The 21,578-nt window shown below is 40.9% G+C and overlaps 1 long non-coding RNA gene across 2 annotated transcripts in view; it reads right to left on the bottom strand.

Annotated features, from left to right (window-relative positions):
- Nucleotides 1-21,578, bottom strand: part of LOC105464991 (uncharacterized) — an 89,708-nt gene that overhangs the window by 25,694 nt on the left and 42,436 nt on the right. For both annotated transcript variants that reach the window (XR_003014229.2, XR_003014232.2), the window contains one exon: nt 20,673-20,843. This is a non-coding gene — a long non-coding RNA (uncharacterized lncRNA). The remainder of the gene's footprint in view (nt 1-20,672; nt 20,844-21,578) is intronic.

The raw sequence follows: 21,578 nt of genomic DNA on the forward strand, positions 1-21,578 counted from the left end.
TAACAAGGCTGTCTCGCCCCTCCTCTTCCTCTTTCCCAAGCTGGCTTCTATGCTTGGGGTTACTTACCAGTCTTCCTGGCGCTGGAGTCAGGGAGGTGGGGGTTGGTGAGGGGTGGGGGGTTGGGGCAGAGCTGGTTTTCACAGTGGGAGGCTAATCTGGTCGATGTGCACTAGCTACTTCCCAACTGAGGCTGGACTAATTTTTTTTTTTTTTTTGAGATGGAGTCTCACTTTGTTGCCCAGGCTGGAGCGACACCTCCGCCTCTTGGGCTCAAGTGATTTTCCTGCCTCAGCCTCCCAAGTAGCTGGGATTACAGGCACCTACCACCACACCTGGCTAATTTTGTATTTTTAGTAGGGACGGGTTTTCACCATGTTGACCAGGCTGGTCTCAAACTCCTGACCTCAAGTGATCTGCCCTCCTCGGCTTCCCAAAGTGCTGGGATTACAGGTGTGAGCCACCATGAGCAGTCTGGGCTGATTTTAGATTCCCCTGGAGGGGTTCCTTCTACTGCACTGCCTCATTCTCCCAAGTAGCTGGGGGCCAGTTTAGGATTGCTATTCGGCCTCATCTGTCTAGCCTCTCCCATTGTTGCTTTGTCACTGCTAACCCCACCCCCATTCTGGCCTGGGCCAGTTTCCTCTGGCATTTCTTTCAGGGAGCGAGGCAAAGGCTCCTTTGCCTTTTAATGTACCCCTTAATCTTTCCAACATGATTTCCCCTTTCAGGTATTCAGTCCAGAAAGTGGCAGTCAGATATGTGTCTATCTGGTTCCCCTTTCTGCATTTCCTTCTTTTTCACCATAATCCCCCGAGCCAAAAGCTACAACCTCCTGACACAGTACATTTCCTACATCTTGAGATTTCTCTACTCCTGGCTTTTAGTAAAACTATGATTTAGTTGATTGGTTCTGCCTTTTCTTATGTAAATGGGAAATAAAGTCATTTTAAACATTATTTTCTCTGTTCTCAAAGTTTAGCTTTCAGAATTCTTTTTGTTAGTTTTTATATCATAATCATAAACTTAACTCTGTAATTCAGCTAGACATGGAAGGGAATAAGAAAAATATGAAACTCAAAGAACTGCAGTGACAGCACAAAGATTATAGGATTTTACAAGCAAATGGGGTAGAGGGGTGCTCTCCTGAGCTACAGAAGGAATGGTCTGGTGGTTATGATAAAACACAGGTCAACTTTATTAGAGTTGCCTATAGTCAGTAATGGTGATTTTCTTTCTGGTCTTGCCATTCCTGGACCCAAAGTAGTCCATGGCTTCCATGAAATTTATGCCCTCCTTCACCTTTCCAAGACCACATGTTGCCATCCAACCACTCAGTCTTGGCAGTGTAGATTAAAAACTGCAAACCATTTGTATTGGGTCCAGCAGTTGCCATGGACAAGAGGCTAGGACCTGTATGTTTCAGGATGAAGTTCTCGTCATCAAATTTCTCCTGTAGATGGACTTGCTGCCAGTGCCATTATGGTGTGTGAAGTCACCACCCTGGCACAGAAACCCTGGAATAATTCCGTGAAAGCAGAAACCCTTATAACCAAATCCTTTTTCTCCAGTGCTCAGAGCACAAAAGTTTCTGCTGTCTTTGGAAGTTTGTCTGCAAACAGCTCAAAGGAGACACAGCCCAGGGATTTGCCATTGACCACAATGTCAAAGAGCACAGTGGGGTTGACCACAGCTGGTGCCAGGGGGTTCTGGGCAGCAGCATCTGCAAAGCACTTACAACTCTTAATGTTTGCTCAAAATATCTTATTCTTGAAGTAAAATCTGAATATTGGCTCTTTTTCCCCTTTGTATTTCTGCTTTAAGAAAAAAGGATGCCTCATATAGAATGAGAGGTGGTAACATACAAGGAAGAGCAACAGAGAAAATCACATTAATATAGTTCAAAAATATTTTCCCTGTTACATATGTATAGAAAAATAACCTGGAAAAATATACACCAAAATGTTAATAGTAGTCTTCTTTGGGTGGTGGCTTTTCAAGTTATTTTATTCCTTATATCCTCTTGGACTTTTTGTTTTATTTTGTTTTTGTTTTTGTGGGTTTTTTTGGTGGTGGTTTGTTATTTAAAATTATGGTGTCACCCAAGCTGTAACTCCTGGACTCAAGCAGTTCTTCTGCATCAGCCTCCCAAGTAGCTGGGTCTATAGACACATACCACTGTGCCCAGCTTTATCTTCTTGTATTTTCTGAATTTTAAAAATATATATATACACACACATATATATGTGTATATATATGAATATGTGTGTATATATGTGTGTGTGTATATATATTCATATATATATATATATTTATGTATATAATTTTTGTAAACAGAAAAGCCAGTAAAATAATATCCATTGGCTGGGGTGGAATCAGGGAGTTTAAGCAGCATGGACCTATACATAGAACTATCTCAAGACTGTGCCCCCAAATCAATTGCCAAGTAAGTGATTGAGCCATAACTGTGAGGAATCCTTTTTGAATCACATCTTTTCTTTTTTCTTCTTTTTAAAAACTGAAATATATTTCATATATGATAAAATTCAGCCTTCAAAAATGTACAACTCAGTGGTTTTTAGTATAGTCACAGAGTTGTATACCACTACCACTATCTAATTTCAAAATGTTTTCATTATCCCAAAAAGAGAGCTTATGTCCATTAGCAGTGACTTCCCTCTCTCTTTTCCCTTATCCCCTGGCCACCACTCATCTACTTTTGTTTCTTTGGATTTGCCTATTTTTGATATTTCATGTAAATGGAATCATACAATGTGTGGTCTTTCATGTTTGATTTCTTTCACTTAGCATAATGTTTTCAAGGTTCATTCATGTTGAGTCACATTTTTCTTGATCTCTTCTGAAAATGTTTTCTCTCAGTGCCCCAGTAATACCCATATTGGTCCCTTGACCTTTGCTGTGCAGTCTATATGATGCAAAAATAAGTTAGACTACCTTTTTTTCCCCAAAGTTACATCGCTTGTTCTATTGATAGGCTCAGTGGAACAGAAATTAATCACAACAAGTCACCAAAAAATTATATTTGGCTTTGGAATACATCATAATACTGGAGGGGAAGTGGGGAGAAAATCGGTGGTAGTGTTAGGCCCAGTGATTTAGGTTTCTTGGAATCTAAGGTTGATATTATTAAAAGCTTATAGGAAACAGTACAAGTGCATGCTAAGGATCATGGTGTACAGACTGGATTCCACATTTTATTATGGATAATAAGCTCTCAGGCGGATATTAGCAACACTGGACAAAGCAACACTGGACAAAGAAAATGTATCCTCTTGAACCTTTCTTATTTCATCATATTTGTTAGTACTCTTAGATGTTGGTCATGCAAGTAGGGAATGAAGGCCAGGAGTAGGATCCCCAATCCTCAAGCTTCCTGTGGTCCTACAGAATAAGAACACAAGGGCCATTCTGTCAGTGGTATATAATCTTCTGGGAGTCATAGATTTGGTCTTTTGACTCTCCGATGAGAGTTATGGCCCCTTTTTGGAAAAATAGTACTTATAATGATCAAGGATGTGCAAGCCTCCCAGACATGCAAGGTATCCACAGTGTCTTAGTCAGCTTGGGCTACTATAACAAAATACCATAGATGGGATTGCTTAAACAGCAAAGATTTCTCACAGTCCTAGAGGCTGGGAAGCCCAAGATAAAAGTGCCAGCAGATTTAGTACTCGAGGGACCTCTTCCTGGTTTGCAGACAGCCATCTTCCTGAAGTATCCCAGATGGTGGAGAGAGAAACTGAGAGAGAGGAGAGTTCGCGTAATTGATAGAGAGCGCTTGTGTCTCTTCTTGTATGCGTACTAATCCCATCAGGAGGGCTTCACCTTCATGAACTAATCTAACCCTAATCACCTCCCAAAGCCCCACCTCCAAATACAACCACAATGGGGATTAGGGCTTCAATGTCTGAATTTTCGGAGGACACAAAATTCAGTACATGGCACATTCAGTCAGCCCCCCAGATTGAGAACTTCTGCTTTAGGAAACTTCCCCTCTTTATTACTCACTGGAGTTTCAACTCCAGGTCACAATTTTATGTCTTGTTTTGGTAGCTGGGTGGGACAACACAGCCTTTGAAATCCTCTTGACCCTATGGAGGAGCCTATATATCCTCCCTTGAATCTTACTCTAGAGGCAGGAGGCACCGCTAGGTGTCTCTTCATTATATACCATCCAGATGAGGTAAAGAGGAAGAAGCTACTGAATAGCAAGGAGGCTGAGAATTTTGACATCATCCCCTTATATGGTTACCATATGTTCTGCATGTACATTTGATTCTGTCTTTGCTCTTCATCAGGGCTTCTATCCCTTGAGAGTAGAGTGAGGTAGGAGAAAGCATTAGTCCTTTAGTGTGGGTTGTAGAAAGTCTCTTGGTAAACAGCGGATGCCTCCAACCAGATCCATTAATAAATTGAGGGCAGATTCAAGTTCAACAAGAAGGCAGTGACCCTGAAGGATGGGGGAAACATCTGGAGGACATGAACTTGAACTTAAGCAGCAGATCTTTCTCAATGGACAGTTCAAGTCTTTGAAATCCCTTTGTTGCAGGGTCTGGCAAAATCAAGTTGGTTAATCTTTTTTTTTTTTTTTTTTTTTTTTTTTTTTAAGAGACTGGGTCTCTGAGTGTTGTGGCACGATCATGGCTCACTGCAGCCTCAATCTCTCAGGCTCAACTAGTCCTCCTGCCTCAGCCTCCGAGTAGCTGGGACTATAGGTGCATGCCACCATGCTCAGCTAATTAAAAAAAAAAAATCACTGTAGAGATGGGGTTCTCACTATGTTGCCCAGGCTGGTCTTGAACTCCTGAACTCAAGTGATCCTCCTGCCTGGGTCTCTGAAAGTGCTGGGATTATAGGTGTGAGCCACCACCCTTGGCCTCAAGTTTGCTAATCTTTAAAGTATTATATAAATTAAGCATTTGTTTGTTATTGTTCCAGGGAAGAGAGAGGGCATTTTCTCAAATAAAAAACAAGGAGGGGTTCTGTTTTCTTAGTGTCTGCTTTGGCTTGTCCTATTTATATGTAGTCCTCTTCTACCTTATTTTAACTTGGCTTCTTGGAGTGGCTGGATGGATTTACCATCCCATCTCCTTGGTAATCAAGTTCAACTATTCCCTCTTCATTTTAGCTCAGAGAAGAAAATGCAGAATCATGTCATTTTCAGGAGACTCAGGCTCAAATCACCAACTGACCTTGTCCTGAATATTGAGTTATAGGTGATGCTGTCACAAGACACAGCAGGACAAACACCTTCTAATGAGCTCTGATGTTCAAAGATGCTATTTTAAATTACAAGATGTTATTATTATTATTATTATTCTTTTTGAGACAGGGTCTTGCTCTGTCATCCAGGCTGGAGTGCAGTGGTGTTATCTCAGCTCACTGTAGCCTCAACATTCCCGGGCTCAGGTGATCTTCCCATCTCAGCCTCCCAAGTAACTGGGACTACAGGTGTGCACCATCATGTCCATCTAATTTTTGTATTTTTTGTAGAGACAGGGCTTCACCATGTTGCCCAGGCTGGTCTCAAACTCCTGGACTCAAGTGATCCACCCATCTTGGCCTCCCAAAGTGCTGGGATTACAGGCATGAGCTACCACACCAGGCTGAGATATTTTTAGTATAAATAAACTTGATAATGCCCATCAATATAAAATCTCTCTTGACCCTATCCCAAGAGGAGTTGTCAGGAAAAAGTTATTTACATTTTACTAAGTTTGGTAATCATTCTTTAGTCTCCATCTTACTTGGCCCATCAGTAGCATCTGACACAGTTTATTACTGTCTTCTAGAAATACTCTTTGCACTCGAGTTTCAGGACATCTTGCTCATCTGGTTTCCTCCTATTTTATAGGCTGTTTCTTTTCTAATTCCTTTATAGCTTCTCTTCATCTTCCTGAGTCTAAACACTCAGTAATTTGTTGAAAATTCTGGTAGTCCCTACCCAAATAAATTCTGATTCCATTGATCTGGGTTGTTGCTCAGGCTTTCTCTCTCTCTCTCTCTCTCTCTCTCTCTCTCTTTAAGAAAAAGCTCCTTAGGTGCTTAGATTTTTATGAGCACCCAGGATAGAAGCTTCTGATCTATCTGTTGATAATATTAAAGTTTATATCTCTAGTCTATACCTCTTCCATAAATGCCAGAATCTTCTATCCAACTGCCAACTTGACATTTTTCCTTGAACATCTAATAGCAAGGAGGCTGAGACTTTTGAGAATTGAATAGGCTTCTCAAACTTAACCAAAACCAAATTCCTGATTCCGCACATCTGCTTCTCCCACAATCCTCCCCCAAAACTTTGGCATCATTCTTGACTCTTCTCCATTCTACACTCAAACCATCAGCACATTTTGTTGGCTGTCTTCAAAATATATCCTGAATCTGACAGTCTTTCACCACCTCCACTGCTGCCAGCCTGGCCCAAGCCACCATTATCTCTCGCCCAGATTATTGCAATGGCCTTCTAATCTCTCTGCCTCGGCCCTTACCCTTATGCAGTCTTTGTAATAGTCAAAACAAATCACTTTATTTATCTGTTTGACATTCTCCAATTGGCTTCCCCTGTCACTCTGAAAAAAACTGTCAGTCCTTAAAATAGCCCACAGGACCTATACAATCTGCCTCTCAACACTCACCTCTCTCATCTCCTTCCACACCCTTCCTACTCTGTGCTGCAGTCACGCTGGCTGCTTTGCTCTGTGAACATGCGATGATGAGCATGTTCCTATGCCAGGGCCTCACTGCAGCCTCTGAAACTTCAAGTGGTTAACCTGTCCAAGATCACACAACTAGTCAGTGGCAGAGCTGGGATTCCAACCCACCTCTGATTCTAAATTAAGTGTTTTAATTATTGTACCATATGGCCTTTCTACTGCAAACAATATTCATTCAGTCATTTACCAATTGCTGTTCTGGGTCCTAAAGGATATAGTAACTGACAAGACAAAGCTCTTAACTTTGTGGAGCTCATATTCTAGTTAGTGGAGACAAGCAATAAATAAATTCAAAACATGGTACAGTAAGTCTTAATGTGTCCATCAGTTCTTGGAAACTGCAACTTTAAGCAAAATGTTGTATAACAAAATCAATTTTACTATAGGCTAACTGATGTAAACAGGAGTGTGCATCAGTTAAGTTCCCATGGCATATTTCTGGTTACAAAAACATCACCAAACTTTCATTTTTTTATTTATATAAAAATAAATGTTTACAAAATAGAGAGAGTGTCTCACCATGTTGCCCAGGCTGGTCTCAAACTCCTAGGCTCAAGTGATCCTCCCTCCTCAGCCTCCCAAAGTGCTGCAATTATAGGCGTGAGCCACCGTGCCCTGCCCAAACTTTTACATAAGGACCAAAACGCTTCTGATGTCAAACATTGAAATAAATGTGAGCTATACATACACTTAAGAAAGAATAAGAACAAGTAAGACATTTACTCAGTTATTCCAGTTCAGGGTTGCTGGTGACTGGAGTCCATCATGGCAGCTCAGGACACATGGTGGGAACCAGCCCTGGACAGGACCCCATTCTATCGCAGTACACACAATACACACACACACACACACACACACACACACACACACACACACACACACACGCTCACTCAGACTGGGACACTTTAAAAATATCAATGAACCTAACATGCACATCTTTGGGATGTGAGAAGAAGCCAGAGCACCTGGAGAAAACCCACATAGACATGGGGAGAACTTGCAAACTCCATACAGACAATGACCCAGGCTGGGAAACATTTTTTTTTCTCAGTAATGTTGCAATGAAATGACATTGAAATAAATTACTCAAGGATCTGATGTATAACAGATGGTGTTACATGCTATGGAGAAAAATAAAGCAAGGCAAGAGAGAAAGAGAGATAAAAAGTGCAGGGCAGGGGGTGCTATTTTATTAATCTGTTGGTAGTCAAGAAGCCCTCACAGTAAGACATTTGAGCAGAAACCCGAGCAGAGAAGGAAGTGTGGGAATAAGCCATTAGGGATAGAAAAGGAGAAAAACTCAAGTTAGAGGAAGTCAAAGGAATTCACATTTTCCTTCAATTTATTTTCAATGTAAGTATTAACATACTGAAATATTTCTAAACTATCATGGCTCACCTGTGTTTTGAATATTTTTGGAAATGGTGTGAACAGATTGCTCTTAGCAAGACATGCTTGTGATTGAACAGCTGGTAGGGGCTTACACATGCATCTGTAGCAAAATCTCTCGGGCCTACAGCAGCATGTATCAGGTGGTTGAGAATGTGGGCTCTAGAGTTAGACTGCATGCATGAAACGCCCAGCTCTACTATGTGTACTGTTTGTATTTCCAGGTTAATTTACACCCCTATTCTAAGCCCCAGTTCCCAAATCTATAACGTGGGGATCACAGCAATCTGATTTTCAACTGTATACATCTATTCTATGCGTGTTCTGATTGGTCATATCAATTGTTAATTATTTTCAATATCATCCCTTTATATAAGAATTTACTTCATGGGAGTTCATTGTAATAATTAAATGAGGCAAATACTCATTATTGTTATATTTATTATCATTATTATATTTATCATTATCATTATAGTTTAAATCAGGGGTCAATAAACTATGGCCTATAGGCTAAACCCAAGCCCCCTTCCATCTTTATAATCTTTGTAGGTAAAGTTTTATTGGGACTCAGCTATGCCCATTCATTTATATATTGTCTGTCCATGGCTGCTTTCACACTGCAAAGGTAGAGTTTATTGGTGAAGATGAGCTGACCTTTTGCAGAACATGTTTGGTGACTCCTGGCCTAAATGGAGATTGAACCCTACTTTAGCTTTATCACAACATAATCTAAACAGCTTTGCTTTGTATCAAGATATCGTATTTTCAAATGGTTCCCAGAAAGGAGTTGTACTTTGCCAAACTTTTCAGGACAATTCGCTAGGATCTACTTGGAAATGAAGGAATCTTCTTTCCCATTCCAAGATGAGGATGCTGAGGATGGGCATCCCTGATTAGTTCTGAGATTAAATTCTCAGAAATAAAAAGCCACATCTGGCGATGTGATGTTCATACATATAGTGAGATGCATTAGTGTGTTTGCTTTCTGTTTTTCCCTTGCCCTCTAGTCTCCCCTTCCAGTGTCAGTTTTTACCTTGCAATGCTGGGTCAAGGCAGGGGATAGAAGAATGCTTCCAGGGAAGGCAGAGGGAAAAGACGTTCTCTGCCACCTTAAGTGAGGGTCAGGGCCATACTTACTCCTCACAGAAACTGGGACCTTCTAAAAAATTATTCAGGCCTTAGTTTTGATTTTGTTTCTTTAGAATGAGTAAGAAAGTTTAAGAATTTTAGTATTTTTAAAAATAGTTAATTAGTTTTTTAAAAAAGTGATCATTGACTGGGCGCAGTGGCTCATGCCTATAATCCCAGCACTTTGGGAGGCCAAGGCGGGCAGATCACTTGAGGTCAGGAGTTCAAGACCAGCCTGGCCAACATGGTGAAACCCCGTCTCTACCAAAAATACAAAAATTGGTCGGGTGTGATGGTGCACACCTGTAATCCCAGCTACCAGGAGGCTGAGGCAGAATAATTGCTTGAACCCGGGTGGCAGAAGTTGTAGTGAGCTGAGATCATGCCACTGTACTCCAGCCTGGGTGACAGAGTGAGACTCCGTTCCAAAAAAGAAAAAAGTGATCATAGTTTCAAGTATTTGAAGAAATCAGGCCGAACCCAAAGGAGATCAGGCAGTGAGATCATAAAATAATAGACAGAAAAAATCCAGCCCTTACTCACCTGAAGTGTTTCCGCATGTGTGTATGCTGTGAGGGGTAGAGGAGAGGATTAAAAACAAAACAAAACAAAACAACAACAAAAAACAAAATACCAAACCAAACCAAATTAAAAAATCCAAAATATTAAAAATTCGCATAGTCCTTTCTATCTAATTCAATTTGACCCTTTTGGGAGTTTGTGCCTCTTGTAAAGCCAACAGTGTAATTGAGCTTTGGGTAATGCTCTCACTTTCCTTCAGAAACATGTAGCACAGTGAGAGGGAATGGAGTCAATCAACGTGCTTAATCAATTAATCTCAAGTGAACGCTTGCTATGGGCAAAGCACTGTGATCATCTAGATAGTTTATACGGATCCAAAGAGTTTTCAAACATACATGCAAAGTATATCAACTCTATGTTCGTAATTCAGGCTTTCAAGAATTATGACTTTGGCTGGGCATGGTGGTTCACACTTGAAATCCCAGCACTTTGGAAGGTTGAGGTGGGAGGATTGCTTGAGCCCAGGAGACCAGCCTGAGCAACATAATGAGACCTTATCTCTACAAAAAATGTAAACATTAACTGGGCATGGTGGCACACACCTGTAGTCCCAGCTACTCAGGAGGCCAAGGAGGGAGGATTGCTTCAGTTTGGGAAGCAGAGGTGGCTGTGAGCTGAGGAGAAAAGGAAAACCTTTTTTCCCCCTAAGTGTCATTGCAACCCAGCCTGGGCAACAGAGCAAGACTGTCTCAAAAAAAAAAAAAAAAAAAAAAAAAAAGACTTATGACTTCAGTTTTTTAAAAAGAAAACCTTGAGCTGTTTCTTAATTAATACTTAGTTTCAGGAGAAGACCAAATGTATTTTATATTTAACCAAAGACTCTTATCCTTAGTATACAAAAATCTTTTTTTTTTTTTGAGACAGAATCTTGCTCTGTTGCCCAGGCTGAAGTGCAGTCGCGCGATCCGCTCACTGCAACTTCCGCCTCCCGGGTTCAAGCAATTCTCCTGCCTCAGCCTCCCGAGTAGCTGGGATTACAGGCACCTGCCATTACATCCAGCTAATTATTATATTTTCAGTAGAGATGAGGTTTCACCATGTTGGCCAGGATGGTCTCAAACTCCTGACCTCAAGTGTGATTACAGGTGTGAGCCACCATGCCCAGCCAGTATATAAAAACCTTGTAATCTTGGTTTACTAGGAAATATCCAATTAGAAATCAATTGTTTCTTATAGAACATCAATTGTTTCATAGGAGTTGAGAGAGAGTGGGCCGGACGCGGTGGCTCAAGCCTGTAATCCCAGCACTTTGGGAGGCCGAGACGGGCGGATCACGAGGTCAGGAAATCGAGACCATCCTGGCTGACGCGGTGAAACCCCGTCTCTACTAAAAAGATACAAAAAACTAGCCGGGCGAGGTGGCGGCGCCTGTAGTCCCAACTACTCGGAAGGCTGAGGCAGGAGAATGGCGTGAACCCGGGGGGCGGAGCTTGCAGTGAGCTGAGATCCAGCCACTGCACTCCAGCCTGGGCGACAGAGCGAGACTCCGTCTCAAAAAAAAAAAAAAAAAAAAGGAAGTTGAGAAAGAGTGATGTGTAGTAAAAACACTCACAGTGGCAGAAGCTGAGTTTTGCCTTTGCCTAGATAAGGAGACAAGCTAAGCCCCAACGGTTGACCTGATGTACAAGGCCCAGGGTGGGCGGAGCAACTGGGCCAAGATGTGACTCAACACAATCTTTGGAAGCCTTTGGCTCCCTCTGTAAAGGCAATGCAAGATGACTTCCCTGTCTTAAGGAACCCTGAGTGTGTGTCTCCAGCCAAGAGATGTTTCCTTGTCTCTCATTTTCCCAGCCTTTTCCCTTCCAAAATATGGTTGTCTTTCCTTACCCCAATGTTACCCTTGCTGAGAAAAATCAATTTATCATGTTGGAAGAAGAAAGGAGGCATAAAACACAGAAGTGTTTTGCAGGGGTGTAGTGCAGGCTGCCATTGTGCCTGTTTTCTGGTTGTGTCACAGGCTCTGTACCTTCTTCCCAGCTGCTTCCTTCTTCCTTTGTGATCCCTTAAGTTGAGGCTGGCTTCTAGCAGAGTGTGTAACTTCTTACCGTCAAAGCTAGCCCTGGGTACTAGGAAAAGGAGATGGAAGCAAAAATAAAGAAGGAGAAGGAGGAGGAGGAGGAGGAGGAGGAGGAGGAGAAGAAGGAGAAGAAGGAGAAGGAGAAGGAGGAGGAGGAGGAGGAGGAGAAGGAGAAGGAGAAGGAGAAGGAGAAGGAGAAGAAGAAGAAGAAGAAGAAGAAGAAGAAGAAGAAGAAGAAGAAGAAGAAGAAGAAGGAAGAAGAAGAAGAAGAAGAAGAAGAAGAAGAAGAAGAAGAAGAAGAAGAAGAAGAAGAAGAAGAAGAAGAAGAAGAAGAAGAAGAAGAAAAAGAAAAAACAACCAGTAGCCCTGGAGAGAATGCCTGGTAAAACCATTCATGCAGAAGTAACAATAATTAGTATTAACCTTTGAGAATATTGCATTTTGTCCCAGGAAAACCCTGTTAAAAGGCAAAACTCCAGTAGAGACTCTCAGGTTTTAGATAGTAGATAGGGAAGTCATCCAAGGGCAGTAGAGCTCCCTCTGCACCATTAAAATAACCATCTACCAAGGCTGCAGTTAATCTCAAATATGAGACCGTATGTGAATATATGAACATAATTTACCATAACTTTAAGAAGAAGGAAAAATCTGTCACCATCTAAACTGGCTTATTCTAGCTTTTTCGAAAGCTAGATCTTTAGAGAGTCAAATAGTAAAGCCAAAGGAGATAATCATCTTTTAGCTTTGCAGAAGATTATTTCAGTCCCTTTTGGCTTTCTTCCAAGGATATCTGAACAGGACACTAAGTTACTGAAAAGTCAGAGTTTTCAATGTTTCATAACTGCAATCAGTCCTATGCATTAATTTTTGGGAAAGATTAAACTATGAAAAGTTTCGTATTAGTGCAAGTACTTCTATGGGTTTTCTTCTTTTTCTTTTTGGAGGCGGCGGCAGACTTTGTTTTAGTTAATGTTTTTGTTTTTGTTTTTAAAACTACGGATGGAGGAAAAGAAAATGCTTTGCTGGCACACGGCAAACTTTCCCATAAAACTCTCTTTGGCCATGGACTAAATACAACACACGTAGTGCCAAGAGGGGTTTTATGCCTTTCCTTTTTTTCCTCCTGCAAAGAAAAAAATGAGCACGGGATCAAAATAAATCTAGAATGAAAACCATATTTCCATCACATCAGCTGGGATTCTATCCTGCCCGCCTTTTATTTTGAGATGGAGTTTCACTCTGTTGCCCAGGCTGGAGTACAGTGGCCTGATCTTGGCTTACTGCAACCTACACCTCCTGGGCTCAAGCGATTCTCCTGCCTCAGCCTCCCAAGTAGTTGGGACCACAGGCCCCTGCCACTACACTGGCGAATTTTTGTATTTTTAGTAGAGACAAGGTTTCACTATGTTGGCCAGGCAATCCTGACCTCAGGTGATCCACCCGCCTTGGCCTCCCAAAGTACTGGGATTACAGGTGTGAGCCACTGCTCCCAGCCCCCAAATGATACTTTTTACTGAAGGTTTTGTAGGAAAGACAGAGGAAAATTTTACAGTCCAGGGCAATTCCTGTATTTCCTTCAGTTGTGTCTCATCTCTCAATTCTTTCAAGCTACAAGCCAAACAAGGCTTTCCCTTTGTTTTCCTTCTTTTGGGCAGCACCTAGACAGGCTGGTTTCTGGCTTCCTCTGTTCCAGACAGTCTTGCTCTGTTGACCAGGCTGGAGTGCAGTAGTGTGATCTCAGCTCACTGCAACCTCAGCCTCCCGGGTTCAAGTGATTCTCTTCCCTCAGCCTGCCGAGTAGCTGGGATTACAGGTGCACACCACCACGCCAGACAGTCTTGCTCTGTTGCCCAGGCTGGAGTGCAGTAACCTGCCTGCCTTGGCCTTCCAAAGTGCTGGGATTACAGGTGTGAGCCACCGTGCCCAACTGGCTCTTCCTTTCTTAATGGAGTACAATGCACTTCTCCATATATGAATACATCTATCACTCCACTCAGCAAAAACAAAAATTTTTGTTATAAGCAATTTCCAAATTTTCTATAGTAAGTTCATATTACTTTTAGAATCAGAAAATTATGAATACTCATAGCAGTTCAGTTTGGGGAAATTTTTCTCTAGGCAGCAGAAGTATTGATTTGCAAGACCAAGTCCACTGGTTAAAATTAACCTTAGGGCTAGAAATTCCTCAATCTAAAAGGAATATGCATATCAGGTACAAATGTATCTGATATTTTGAATTATCTGTGCAGTAGTTCCTCTTAGTAAGAACAGAGATGGAAGGATTATTTGTATTAGTACATAGCATTGATCAATAACTAGATGAAAGTTAATTCTGAACTCTGAGAAAATAGTGGCATTAGCAAACATAAGACATAGATGGTTAGAAACAAATTCCTGCTTGGTTTTATAATTTTTTAGTAACAGCATAATTGACTTCCTAGAGTCACTCAGAACTGATGTGGGATGAGGTTGTGCTCCATCCATACCCCAACCCAGGAAACAGGGATGCCCTTTCCATGTGCCAGGCACTGCTGTAGGAGCTGGGGTGCAGCAATAAACAAGGTGCACGAAGCCCCTCATTTACAGAATATATGGGGAAGAGAGAATGAAACAGAGGAGACGTTTTGGAAATATTGTCAGATATATTTCTTTATTCTGTGAATCTTACTGCCATGGGACTCCCACCCACTGCAGCAGTGAGTTTCAGAGCCTAAGGAAAATAATAGATACCTACTTTTCTCCCCCCAAGTCATTACTCGGCCTTTTTTCCTCCAGCAAGAAAATTGTGGTAAAAGCCTTGTGTCATTAAAAAAAAAAAAAAGATTTTTCGAAATTACTTTATACATCAATGGCAAGGAAGGACTCATACACCATACTACTTTTTCCATAATGCAAAGAATACTTCTACCTAAAGCTTGCTGCCTTAGAGTAAGGAGCCCAGAGAACACCAATGCCAGTGTTTTGGGAGGTGGGGAGTGGGGTGGGGAAAGAGAGGGGTTGGGAGAATTGTATTTAAGAAGAATGGAGGGTGGAATAAAAAGAGCCCCAGCAGGTGGGACCAAGAGCACATGGTTGGGACCTGGGACTCCAGTTATAGCTGTCAGCATATCAGCCCCAAGAGTCAGATAGGACTAGTTTTCCCTTTGCTATTATCTCCAGTCTAGGAAACTGTCTGGTCTAGTCACTCTACAACCAAGACCAACAAGGAGCCAAAGGACATCGCAGCCAGGCACGGTGGCTCACGTCTGTAATCCCAGCACTTTGGGCGGCCAAGGCAGGTGGATTACTTGAGTCCAGGAGTTTGAGACCAGCTTGGGCAATATGGCAAAACCCTATCTGTACTAAAAACACAAAAATTAGTCAGGCATGGTGGTACACACCTGTGGTTCCAGCTACTTGAGAGGCTGAGACACGAGAATCGCTTGAACCTGGGAGGCAGAGGTTCAGGGAGCTGAGATCATACCACTGCACTCCAGTCCAGGTGACAAACTGAGACTCTGTCTCAAAAAAACCCAAATGGCAACAAAAACCAAACAAAGGACATCACGTGGATCCCAGTAATGCCTCCACTGCCATGTGGTCATGTAAGTTATACCCCAGCTTGGCATGCCATTTGTTATCTTAGAAGGGAGCAGGAGGAAGGAGAAGAAATCTGAAATACTGAACATTTCTCCCCGCAAAACTCAACATTTACTAAACGAGCTCTGACTAGAAAAGGTTTGGCCCTAAGAATCCTCTTCCTTCTGGACCTGAAAGAGTGGGCTTGGTTGTGTCCATTGTACCCCTAATGTCCTCTCTGTTACCTAGGATATGCCCTTTACTCCCCAATTTCTTCTCTTTCTATCTGAACCCCATTCTCAAGCAAAATTCTCATTTTCTCTTTGACCTGATTTCAGTTAATAGTCCAAAGGAAAAAGAACAAGCAAATTTAATCCAAAATGTAATGAATTCTGATAAAAATTTTAAAGTTATAGGTACACGTAGACTGGATAATGGTCAAACCCTAACTGGAACAATACTAAGAATTATGAGACTGGAACTAAGTATTAACAGAAATTAAAAGCTAAAAGGACTTCATAACGAAAATATTCTAAACCTGAATTGTGATGATAGTTTTACAACTGTCTAAATTAACTAAAAATCATGTAATTCTGTGTTGTCTAGTAGTGGTAGCCACTAGCCACACGTGGTTATTTAAATTTATTAAAATTGGCTGGGTGCAGTGGCTCATGCCTGTAATCCCAGCACTTTGGGAGGCTGAGGCAGGTAGATCACGAGGCCAGGAGTTAGAGACCAAGCCTGCCCAACATGGCGAAACCCTGTGTCTACTAAAAATACAAAAATTAGCCAGGTGTGGTGGTGGGCACCTGTAATCCCAGCCACCCGGGAGGCTGATGCAGGAGAATCACTTGAACCCGGCAGGTGGAGGTTGCAGTGAGCCAAGATCATGCCATTGCACTCCAGCCTGGGAGACAAGAGCAAGACCCCATCTAAAAACAAAAAACAAACAAACAAAAAAAATCTACAAAAAAACAAAAACAAATAAATTTATTAAAATTATATTACTACAAAACTACAGTAATCAAAACAGTGTGGTACTTGGCATAAGAATATACACATAGACCAGTGAAAGAGAATTGAGTGTTCAGAAATAAACTGAAAAACCTATGGTCAACTGATTTTCAACAAAAATGCCAGGGCCATTCAATGAAGAAAGAATAGTTTCTTCAACAAATGATGCTGGGACATCATCATTTGTGAATAGCCACCTGTGAACAAATGAAGTTGAACCCTTTCTTAATACTATATACAGAAAGGAACTCAAAAATGGATAAAAGACCTAAATGTAAAGTGAAAACCATAAAGCCCTTAGAAGAAAACATAGGTGTACATCTTCATGACTCTTTATTTGGCAGTGGAGTTTTAGATATAATTCCAAAGCACAAGTGACAAAAGAAAAAATAGATAAATTGGGCATCATAAATGTAAAACTTTTGTGCATCAAAGGACACCATCAAGAGTGAAAAGACAAACAACGGGAGAAAATATTTGCAAATCATATATCTGATAAGGTGTAGTAATTAGGAGATATAACAAACACTTAAAATTCAACGACAAAAAGACAACCCAATTCCAAAATGGGCAAAAAGCCAAACAGACATTTCTCCAAAGACATTAAAAATGGCCAAAAAGCACATGAAAGTTGCTCATGATTAGTCATCAGGGAAATGAAAATCAGAACCGCAATGAGATACTACTTCACACCCTCTAGGAAGACTATAATTTTTTTTTAAAGGAAAATGACAAGTGTTAGTGAGGATGTGGAGAACTTAGAATTCTTGTACATTGCTGGGAACATAAACTGGTACAATCACTGTGGAGAACAGTTTGGCTGTTCTTCAAAAATTTAAACACAAAATTACCATATTGACCCAGGAATTTCACTCCTATACATATAGTATATCCAAAAGAATTGAAAACAAGCATTCAAATAAAAGTTGTACACATATGTTCATAGCACCACTATTTACAACAGCCAAAAAGGTGGAAATGACCCAAATGTTCAACTGATGAATGGATAAACAAAATGAGATATATCCATATAATAGAATACTGTTCGACCATATAAAAGAGCAGAGTACTGACGTGTGACAACATGGATGAACCTTAAAAACATTATGCTAAGTGGAAGATGTCAGTCACAAAAGGTCACATCTTGTATGATTCCATTTATATAAAATTTCCAAAATAGGCAAATCAAAAGAGACAGGAAGCAGATTAGTGGTACAGGGACTAGGGGAAGGAAGGAATGGAGAGTGCTTTTTGAGTGCAGGGTTTCCCTTTAGGGTGATGAAAATGTTTTGGAACAAGATAGAGATTACCATGGTTTGGATATTTGTCCTCTCCAAAACTCATGTTGGAATTTAATTCCCAATTTGGCAGTATTGACAGGTGAGGCCTTTAAGGGGTGATCGGATCATGACAGCTCTGCCCATAAATGGGTTAATCCATGTATGCTTTAATGAATTAATAGGTTATCATGGGAGAGGAACTAGTGGCTTTATAGGAAGAGAAAGAGAGACCTGAGCTAGTATGTTAGCATGCGCAGCCACCTTGCAATGTGATACCCTGCACCGCCTTGTAACTAAGACTCTCACCAGATGCACACCCTTCACCATGGACTTCTCATCTTTCATAACTGTGAGAAATATATTCTTTTTCTTTAGAAATTACTCAGTTTCAAGTATTCTGTTATAAGCAACAGGAAACAGACTAAGACAGAGGTGATGGTTACCCAGCATTGGGAATGCAAAAAATGCCATTCAATTGCACACTTTAAAATGATTGAAATGATACATTTTATGTTATATGAATTTTTTTTGGTGGGGGGTGTGGTCTCTGTCACCTAGGCTGGAGTGCAGTGGCATGATCTTGGCTTACTGCAACCTCTGCCTCCTAGGCTCAGCTCAAGCGATTCTCCCGCCTCAGCCTCCCTAATGGCTGGGACTACAGGCACGTGCTACCACGTCTAACTAATTTTTTTCAGTATTTTTGGTAGAGATGGGGTTTCACCATGTTGCCCAGGCTGGTCTCAAACTCCTGAGCTCAAGTGATCCGCCCACCTCAGCCTCCCAAAGTGCTGGGAATACAGGTGTAAGCCACCATGCCTAGCCAATATTATATGAATTTTATCTCAATAAAAAATGTACAAGTAAAAAATACATTTCCTAGGCTACACTAACTACATTTTCAGTGTTCACTAGCCACATGTGGCTAGTGTTACTGATTATACTTTGCATAGAATATTTCTACCATCACAAAATTCTATTGGAAGTGCTGATATAACTGTACACTAACAATGGTACATTTATCATATGTAAACTATCCTTTGACAAAAAGAAGAGCTTACAAAGAAACATTCCAAAGGCAAATATTGATCTTTTCAAAGAATCAGCTTTTTAAAAATTTGCTCTATTGTTTTCATGTCTTTAATTTCATTGATTTCTGCCCTAATTGTTATTATTTTTGTCTTCTGTCTGCTTTAGGTTTATATTGCCCTTTTTTTCCTACTGCCTTAAAATGGGAACTTGGATTATTGATTTTAGACCTTTCTTCTTTTTTATTTTTTATTTTTATTTATTTATTTATTTTTTGAGATGGAGTCTCGCTCTGTTGCCCAGGCTGGAGTGCAGTGGCGTGATCTCGGCTCACTGCAAGCTCCACCTTCCAGGTTCACACCACTCTCCTGTCTCAGCCTCCCGAGCAGCTGGGACTACAGGCGCCTGCCACCATGCCCGGCTAATTTTTTGTATTTTTTGGTAGAGACGGGGTTTCACCATGTTAGCCAGGATGGTCTTGATCTTCTGACTTTGTGATCCACCCGCCTCGGCCTCCCAAAGTCCTGGCCCCTTTCTTCTTTTTGAAGTATAAATTCAATGTTATAAATTTTCCTCTGAGCATTGCTTTTGCTGCATTCCACAAATTTTGATAAGTTGTACTTTCATTTAATTCATAATATTTTTAATTTTTTTGAGATTTTAAAATGTTTTGTTTAATCTAGAAACATTTTGGGATTTCCACCTGTCTTTCTTTTATTGATTTCTAGTTTAATTCCACTGTGGCTTGAGGGCATATTTTGGAAGACTTATATTCTTTAAAATTTGGTAGTGTGTGTTTCACGGCCCTGAATGTGGTCTATCTTGGTGACTGCTCCATATGAGCCTGAAAACAATATCTATTATGCTGTTGTTAGGTGTAGTTTTTAATAAATATAAATTAAGTGCAGTTAATTGATGGTGGTGTTCTATTCAACAATATCTTTATTGATTTTGTCTACCTGATATGTCAATTACTGACAGAATAGTGTTCAAGTCTCCAACTATAATAGTGGGTTCATCTATTTCTCCTTGCAATTGTTTTAGTTTTTGCCTCATGTATTTTGATGCTGTTTTGCTAGGTATATTCACATTAAGGTTGTTAGGTCTTCTTAGAGAATTGACACCTTTATCATTATGTAATGCCCCTCTTCCCTGTTATTTCCCTTGTGCCAAAATCTGCTTTGTTTGAAATTAATATAGCTATGCCAACTTTCTTTTCATTAATAGTACCACAGTGTGTCTTTCTCCATTCCTTTAAATCTGTCTGCATCTTTGTATTTAAAGTGTGCTTCATGTAGACAAGAAACAGTTTTAATCACTCTGTCAGTATGTCTTTTAATTGATGTGTTCAGACCATTCACATGTAAAGCAATTATTGGTACAGTTGGAATAATATCTACCATATTTTTTAACAGTTTTCTATTCATTGCATTTGCTTTTTTGTTTCCCTTTTGTCTTCTCCTCCTTTTCTGTCTTTTCTGTTTAATTGGGTATTCGATGTGATTCCATTTTCTCTTTCCTTCTAGCACATCAATTACATTTCCTAAAATTTTTTTTTTAGTGGTTGCCCTAGAGTTTGCAATATACATCTACAATTAATCTAAGTCAACTTTCAAATAACATTGTACTGCTTCACAGGTCGAATAGGTACCTTATACTAGAATTTTCCCAATTCTGCCTTCCTATCTCTTATAATATTGCTGTCATTCATTTCACTTATTCATAAGCTATAATCACTCAATACATTGTTGGTGTTGTTATTTTGGAACCAGTAGCTATCTATTAGATCAATTAAGAATATCAAAAAATAGGATAGAGGATGGAGCAAGATGGCGAAATAGAAGGTTCCACTGATCATCCCCCCAACAAGGATACCAAGTTAACAACTATCAACACAGAAAAAATACTTTCATAAGAACCAAAAATCAGGTGAGCACTCATATTACCTGGTTTTAACTTCATATTGCTGACAGAGGCACTGAAGATAGAAAAAACAGTCCTGGATCACTGACACCACTCTTCCCCCATGCCCGGCAGAGACAGCCTTGTTGGAGAGCATCCTGGGCACTGGTGGAGGGGGAACACAGCAATTGTGAGGCATCAAACTCAGTGCTGTCCTGTTAGAGTAGAAAGGAAAACCGGACCAAACTCAGCCGGCACCTGCTCATGGAGGAAACATTTAAACCCACCCTAGCCAGAGGGGACTCCTGGATCCCAGTGTCTGAACTTGAGTGTCTGCAAATCTCGCCACCAAGGACTACAGTGCTCTGTGTCCCCAAGCAAATTTGAAAGGCATTCTAGGCCATAAGGACTGCAACTCAGGCGAGTCCTAGTGCTGAACTAGGCCAAGAGACAGTGGACTTGGGGGGCATGTGACATATTGAGACACCAGCTGGAGCAGCCAAGGGAGTGCTGGCATCAAAACAGTGAAGACCCAGAAACATCCCATGCTCATGGATAGGAAAAACCAATATCATTAAATGGTCATACTGCCCAAAGTAATCTACAGATTCAATACTATTCATATCAAACTACCAATGACATTCTTCATAGAACTAGAAAAAAACTATTTTAAAATTTACAGGGAATGGCTGGGCATGGTGGCTTACACCTGTAATCCCTGCACTTTGGGAGGCTGAGGCAGGCAGATCACCTGAGGTTGGGAGTTTGAGACCAGCCTGACCAACATGAAGAAACCCCGTCTCTACTAAATATACAAAATTAGCCGGGTGTGGTGGCACATGCCTATAATCCCAGCTACTTAGGAGGCTGAGATGGGAGAATCGCTTGAACCCGGGAGGCAGAGGTTGCAATGAGCCGAGATTGCACCATTGCACTCCAGCCTGGGCAAC

Source organism: Macaca nemestrina, chromosome 13 (genome assembly GCF_043159975.1).
Source record: "Macaca nemestrina isolate mMacNem1 chromosome 13, mMacNem.hap1, whole genome shotgun sequence".
Classification (NCBI taxonomy): domain Eukaryota; kingdom Metazoa; phylum Chordata; class Mammalia; order Primates; family Cercopithecidae; genus Macaca; species Macaca nemestrina.